We start from the raw sequence: 7769 nt of genomic DNA, 5'->3' as shown, positions 1-7769 counted from the left end.
GAGCCAGGTCCTAAAGCCCGCCGGAGGGAGGGGCAAGACTCAGGAGGCTCAGCGTCAGAGGAGTCCAGGAAGGAGGGAACCCCAGAGGGCAGAAGGACCCAGCGAAGGAAAGAACAGTGTAAGAGGTGGAGCCGGGCTAGAATCTTAAACTGGTGTGGGTGGAGCAGTGAGTCAGAGGGGACTTAGCCGGTCTAGCGTCGAGACGTGGGTCTGTGCGCCCAGAGCTTGGAAATGGAAACTAAACTTTAATAAAGACTTTTGTATATAACATCCACTGGGCGTTGGTCCTCTGTGAGCTGGGACCTAGCGGCAGTCCTGACAGTATGTAATAGCAGAGCGTAAGAACAAATGAATCCTGCTATATCAGGCCAAAGGCCCATCTAGTCCATCATTCTCACAGAGGAGTACCTGAGTGCAAAAGCGCTCTCACTTGTGACCACCAGCAACTGCTATTCAGTTGGCACTGCCACTGGACAGTGGAGACGAACCTATCCATGGTGCCTACTAGCCATTGATGGTCTTCCCCATGAATTGGTCTGATCTTTTAAAGCCATCCAAATTGGTGGCCATCACTGCCACGTGGAGCAAAGTCCATAGTTCAACTATATGCTGTGTGAATAAGTACTTTCTTTTGTCTGTCCTGAATCTTTCAACATTCGGTTTCCTTGATTGGCCTCAATTACAGTGGTACCTCGGGTTACAAACACTTTGGGTTACAGACTCCGCTAACCCGGAACTTAACCTCACGATGAGAACAGAAATTGTACAGCGGCAGCGGCAGCAGGAGGCCCCATTAGCTAAAGCAGTACCTCAGGTTAAGAACGTACCTCTGGAACAAATTAAGTATGTAACCAGAGGTACCACTGTACTAGTATGTCTATCCACTTTCTCCACACAATCCCATAATTTTATACTTCTATCATGTCCCCTCTTACCTTGTCTCTAAAAAGCCCCAAATATTTTAACCTTTTCTCTTTAGATAGAATTGTAGAGTTGGAAGGGACCACGAGGGTCACCTAGTTCAACTCGCTGCAATTCAGGAATTGCCCAGCGTGGGGCTTGAATCCACGATCCTGAGATTAAGAATCTCATGTTCTACGTTCAATCTGCTTGATCTTTTTGGTTGCCCTTTCCCAAACCTTTTCCAGCTCGACAATATCCTTTTTTGAGGTGAGAAGACATCTGCAGTGTTCCAACTGCAGTCAGTCCATAGTAATTGTAATGCATTAAAATTTGGTAACTTTATTTTCAGCCGCTTTCCTAATGACCCCTAGCCTATGCATGCACACTCAGAAGGAAATTCCATTGTTTTCAATGGCACTTACCGGTACTCCCTGGTGCATGTGCACAGGACTGCAGCCTTTATTTTCAGATCGACTACATGACTTAAAAAGAACAATCTTTTTACGTAACTTCCTTAAATACAGTGGGACTTGCTTACAAATAAATACAAGCCTGAACAGCAGGCTAGAGAACCTCAGGCCCAGGGATTCAGTGAGGCCCCCACCTCAAGACTACTCTGGCTTTGCCCCTCACCAGCCCTGCTCCACACCGCCTTGGAGTACTTTGTCTAGCTGGAATGTGTCCTTGAACTGTGACAGAGTCTCCTGGTTGAAGAGATTTATGTATAAAGAAACCCCTTGATGTTTATGCACCTATAATGTAGTGTACGTACAATCCAAATCTTATCACTTTTGCCTCTGGCCACATGCAGCCCTGACAGGCTGTCAGTGGAAGGTTGCCCCCCAAAGGAAATGTGCCCCTTAGCACAATATCTCTATCACTTCCTGTGGCGGAAGTTATTAGTTTCTATGCTACCCTTCATCTGAAGATCACAGCGGTTTGCAATATAGAAACACAAAAATCCATGCCATGATAAAACAAAAAATATCCCACCCTGGTTTAAAAGGCTATATAGATAGTTTAATTAACTAAAGGCCTGGGAGAAGATGTTTTTGCCTGGTGCCTAAATATAACATAATGAAGGTGCCAGGTAACCCTCCCTTGCTGGGCAGGGGCAGACTTTGGCAACATGCCACCCTGAACAAGGTCCCCACGCTGAACATTTATTATTTTCACAATAATTCATTACTTTTTAATGAATCTTCTCAGCAAATATGGGTTTAAATGTAAATGCGTATGTATAAATAGGGGTTTTGTTGTTGTTTTGCATCCCTTAAATCCGGCATTGTCAAGGGAGAGCGGTCCACAAGCTGGAGCCAACGCCAAAAAGGCCCTTTTTCCGTGCTGCCACCCTCTGGACCACTGGTGGACGAGGCACACCAAGAAGGGCCTCCGATGCTGATCGCAGAGTCCGAGTGCGTCGGTTCCTATTTAAACGTGCATTGCTATAGTATATGCTTTATATTCTGCGGGCTCAGAAGGCCCAGCCAGTGCAGCGCTCTGCTCTCCCGGCGTCTCAACTGATGCAAAGGAGCAACTCGCAAGCAGGACGCGAGCGCAAGAGCGCGGTGTGTTTTCCTCCCTCGGGATTCCCATCCCCGGTTCCTCAAGAGGCACACTCGGGAAGAAAGTGCATCCAAATCGCCCTGGAAATCTAAGCGCGCTGGCTTGAGAGAAGATCAAGAAGCACAGAACAGAGCAGATTCGGTTTCCAGGCTGTGGGGAAGCCTACCTTGGGAAAGCCCCTTCCACTCTACCCCGCTCCTCTTCCCAGAAGGCAGCGTGACTCGTTCAGTTGCCATGAAACTGAAAGCCCCGGCGAGGAAGCGCGAGAGGGGGCGGCTGGCGGGGAAAGAGGAGGCCTGCTCTCCTCTCGGGAAACCGCGAGGCCTTTCCATGCACCTCCGTCTCCCAAGCGGCTCGGCAGCAGGAAAAAGTTCCCTCCGCCCGGCCGGGCTGCGGGAGGAAGGGGCTCTGCTCCCCGGGAACAGCGCGCAGCTGCCTTGGCCAGCCGCCCCGGTAAGTCGGAGGGCGGCGAGGAGGCGAGTCCAGCCGGCCGCCGTTCTGCGCACCGGGGAGTAAGCGCCGTGCAACTTAATGGCACTTACTTCCGAGTAAACACGGGCGGGGAAGGCAGGCGGGCGGGTTGGCTGGAGCTCGCGCGCTCGTTCGCCTTTGTCCACTGAAGGCACCCGCGCGTGTAGGGAGGAGAACAAAAGAACAGCCGGGCATGCGAGGAACGTGCGAAGGGCCAGGACACGTGTACCCCGCCCACCACTCGCACCCGAAGGCAGTCGCCCTCTGAGGCGGAATAACAAAAGCTGTCCAAGGCATTCTGGCAGGACAGGGGAGTGGTTCTTCCTGGGCGGTACAAAATAAAGGATATGCAGGCGGCAAAAGCCCCGAGCTGAGGGAGCTGCCTGGCTCCACCCAGTGGTAGGGCCGGCCCCGCGTGGGCGCCTACGTCAGCCCTGCGCCCCTCCCCGGCCCGCCGGGTTTTCTCCCCACGTGCTCCTGAGACGGAGCTCCGTTGCTATTGGCTTGCTTGGAGTCGACTAGAACAGCTGCTTGGGCGGACCCGGAGCGCTGCGTGAGTAAGTGCCTCAGTCTTGGGTTTCTCTCGAGAGGCGCGGGGAGGCTGCGGTGGAGGGACGGAAAGCGGGCGGGAGCTTGTGTGGCCTTTGAAGCCCCCCAGACGAGGACCTGAAAGGGGCGGCACAGGTGAGTCAGGGTGGTGCTGTAGTTAGAGAATGGTCGGGAGTGGGTGTTATTACCCAGCTATATGGCTTGCCTTTTAATTTAGTGTTCTGTTGCTTCCGGATGAGCTGGTGTCCGTTTGCTGTGAATGCTAGTCTACAGCGTTCGTGTCAATGCATAGCTGTCAACTTTCAGATTTGAAAATAAGGGATCAGCAGCCTCGAAAATAAGGGATCAGCAGCCAGTGGCGTAGCGTGGGGGTGCAGGGGGGGCCGGCTGCACCGGGCGCAACATCTGGGGGTTAGGGTTAGGGGGCGCAAATCCACGGGTTAGGGGGTGCAAATTACTTGCCTTGCCCCGGGTGCTGACAACCCACGCTACGCCACTGTCAGCAGCCTCACCTGTCCCGGGGACAATCTACGGGATATCTAACAATCCGGGACAGCAGCAGGAAGCAGCGGGGAACGGTGCTGGAATAAGGGAATTTCCAAAAAAAGGGAGGTTGACAGCTATGTGGCATAGCTAATTTTGTATGTTTAGGTAGAAGCAAGCCCTATAGAACTTGGGTTATTCCCTGGGGGGGGGGGGATAGTGCTAAAATTGCATGCATGTAGTCTAATCTGACTCAGAAGTAAAAGCCCTTTAGGCTCAGTGGTACCTCCTCCCGGGTAAGTGTACTTAGATTTTGGTCTGGGCCAGAAACAGTTAAATAAACTTGTTTCCAACACAGGTTTGTTTGCACTGTCCCTCTTTTTCTGTTCAAGGGAACCTGACAGTTACTCAAAATGGTGGGTGTGAAGGCACCCAGCTCACGGAACAAAAGCACTTTAGGAAGTTTGGAGGCTTTTCTGAAAAGAAAGGGAGAGAAAAAGTCATCATCATTATCCACCATGTCTGTGAGAGAAGGCTGGGCTGCACAGTGGAATTCTGTACATGTCTCCTCAGAAGCAAGTCTGGAGTTTAGTGGGACTGATCCTCAGCAAACTGAATATATCAGATTGCAGTAAAGGAATAACCCTTTATGTGGTGAGGAGGTGATGTGGCCCATAGACAGATTAAAATAGTGTTCTAGAACCCTAGGCAGAGATTTGATTTCTCTGTATAATCTCTGTGGAGCCATAACTATTTGTGTCGTTTGTTGTTGCTTTGTACACCTGAGGTTGGAGTTCTTGGGCTCTGAGAGAATCTGCTCTTGTCCTGCTTCTCCACATGGCAGTAATTGCTTTATGAAAGTGAAATGTCACCTGTGTGGTGAATAGGTTTGTATGATGAGTTCTCTCCCGGTGATGCAGGAAATCTTGGGAAAGATGGTATTGTGCTAGTAGGCAGGAGGACTTGGAATAACTTTATATTTTTAGCTTTTTTAGACTCGTTTCTCAGTGGCCTCAACAATAGTGTGATCCTACTATACATGTAGTAAGTCCCTGGGGCTTGCTGAGGCCATGTAAATAGGCACAGAGCTGCAGCCCTAACCTTGGTTCTGTTTAAAAGTGCCCACCTCAGTGTATAAAATAACATAAATAAAAAATGCATTGAGGCAAGCTGTTAATTATGTATAAAGCTGAACATTCAAACTAGCACAATCTTCCAGATCATGTTATAAGGTCTGTGCAATTCACATGCTGCATTTTTTTCCTTTTTCAAATCCAAATGCACTGTAATTTACTGAATATTGCAAATGGGGCTTTGTGAGATTCAAGGGGAATAGGACCAGCGGCATCAATTTAAAAACCCCAGAGAGCAAGAAGCGAATGACAGCTGCTGTGAATGTTTCTTGACAAATTAGGCTCGTGTTGCAGATGGGGGAAAATCTCTGAAACCATTAGGTTGCTGTTCTTTGTGTACACCTAAATATGGTATTTGTACTGGATTATAGTCATTCAGGAAATATTAAAGACTTTATTGGCCATTGGCTGTCTCTGTCTGTGGTTAGCATTTGCATTTCTTCCAGGAGACAAGAACCAGTATTAACTTTTGATGACAGAAGGGTACATGAAGGAATTCATCTACTTTGGGAATGCACAAGCTGTAAATAAAGCAAGTCCAGAATAGATTGTGCTGTAACGGAAAATCTGTAATTTTCTTTATCAAATCATGATTCTTGTGGTACTGCATATAGATATGAGGGTTTGGAGTTAGCACACTGAGATGGGGAAATAAGGTCCCTGAGTACCAGCGGTTCACACACTCTGAATTCCTGGGCAGCAGTGTTACTTCATGTAGGAAAAGGCTATATATACATCTACTTTTGGTAAACAGACTCTTTATAAATGGAGCTCACCATCAGTCAAATAAATTCAGTGTGTCATTACCCTCCTCCCTCAAATAAGAAGCTGTTTGCAGCTCAAAATGCATTGGAGCTCTTTAAAGGGTTTCAATAAAAAGCTATTTCCTGCTCTTGCTTTGAGTTGTTTTCTCCCACATTGGTAAATGAAAGTCTGTAATCTTAGTAGCAGATCGTGGCTCTCATGGGGTGAGGCGTTGCAGGTTAGATGAGAGCTTCCGGACTCTAGTGAGGCATCCAGTGTCGTGTAATAGTTAGAGTGCCAGGCTAGAAGCTGTGAGGGACGGGGGTTCAAATCCCCACTTGGCCATTAAGCTCAGTGGGTGATCTTGGGCCAGACACTGCCTCTCAGACTAAGCTAACTCACAAAGCTCCTTGGAGAGAAAGGTGAGAGGGAAATGCAAATTATTATTTTTTTAAGAGGGAGCGGGTGGCGCTGTGGTCTAAACTGCTGAGCCTCTTGGGCTTGCTGGTCAGAAGGTTGGCAGTTCGAATCCCGCGACGGGGTAAGCTCCCATTGCTCTGTCCCAGCTCCTGCCAACCTAGCAGTTTGAAAGCACAACAGTGCAAGTAGATAAACAGGTACCTCTGCGGCGGGAAGGTAAATGGCATTTCCATGTACTCTGGTTTCTGTCACGGTGTTCCATTGTGCCAGAAGCAGTTTAGTCATGCTGGCCACATGACCTGGAAAGCTGTCTGTGGACAAACACCGGCTCCCTCGGCTTGAAAGCGACATGAGTGCCACAACACCATAGTCGCCTTTGACTGGACTTAACCATCCAGGATTCCTTTACCTTTATCTTTTTACCTTTTACCACTTTTCACCACTTTTTCAAGTGTCAGCTGCTTGAGAACATAGTTGACTTCTTTGCGAGCTTCCATCCTGTATTAAATTTTTATTTAATAACTACTTCAGTGTCCTAGATATTGGTGGGTGAAACATCTGCATTGTTGTTTGGGGAATCATAAGATTTAGTCCAATATGTAAATTTTGCTACGCATTGTCTGCCATTTGCAGCTTTGCATTATATTACTTTTACCACATCATTACTAATTTACTGTTTATTGAAACATGTGCCTTCCTCTGCTTCAGACAGGTTTACTCATTTTCATAGAATCCATTCTTCTTGTAATAAAGACTGGAGAAGTATGTGTAAATAAAATGTTTCCAAGATGAGCATTTTAAAAAAGAAAATAGTGTAATACCAATCTCATGTATGAAATGCTTAAGATAAAGTGATGAGTTTACAGGAACCTAGATCCAAAATTTGGTGGGAGGAACATTAAAATCAAGAAATAGTGGAGAAAAAAATATTTTCTCGCTGCCTTCTCTCGTATTTAAAGAAGTCAGAGAGACGATAAATGTACATGGGTGGTATTTTTGTGATGTAATTGGTACTGTTTCTTGAAGCAATAGAGCTTTGAGCTGAAATCCTGAACATGCGTGCTTTGAAGTAAGTATTGCTGAAACAAATGCTGCTTGCTTAACACTTATGGTCTGAGCAGATAACTGTAAGTGAAGCCTGTGGGTGAGCCTGAGATAATTGACACCGTCATACCAAGTAGTAGGAGAAGCTTGATCATCAAGTAAGAACCTTAAAGATAATGCTTGTGTGCTTATTTTGGTCATGACCTCTACCCACTTATTACTGTAAAATAGTGAAAACTTCATAACACATAGGGCACATAGAGTTGAGATTCATATAAATTAAATGAAGCTACATAAGAGAGGTGATAAAGAGGGACCTGAGTGAGAGACAGGGCAGAGTAGGTTTTCCTCAAGGTGTGAGGCTAAGGAAGGGGAAGCTGAGAAGACTACTTATTTGTACAATGGTACCTCGGGTTACAGACGCTTCAGTTTACAGACTCCGCTAACCCAGGAATA

At 47.3% G+C, this 7769-nt stretch overlaps 1 protein-coding gene across 2 annotated transcripts in view; it reads left to right on the top strand.

Moving 5' to 3' along the window:
- The first annotated feature begins 3379 nt into the window (after positions 1-3379).
- Positions 3380-7769, top strand: part of TRAF5 (TNF receptor associated factor 5) — a 28760-nt gene continuing 24370 nt past the window's right edge. Inside the window, exon 1 of one of the 2 annotated variants that reach the window (XM_083733444.1) lies at positions 3380-3497. The gene's annotated coding sequence lies outside the window, so the exon portion shown is untranslated. Of the gene's footprint in view, positions 3625-7769 lie in introns of both variants that reach the window. The other variant, XM_083733445.1, reaches the window with a different exon arrangement.

The sequence above is a fragment of the Podarcis gaigeae genome (genome assembly GCF_964106915.1).
Source record: "Podarcis gaigeae genome assembly, chromosome: 3".
NCBI classification, from domain to species: Eukaryota; Metazoa; Chordata; class Lepidosauria; order Squamata; family Lacertidae; genus Podarcis; species Podarcis gaigeae.
The sequence above is the reverse complement of the archived record's forward strand: the minus strand, read 5'-3'. Positions and strand labels throughout refer to the sequence as shown.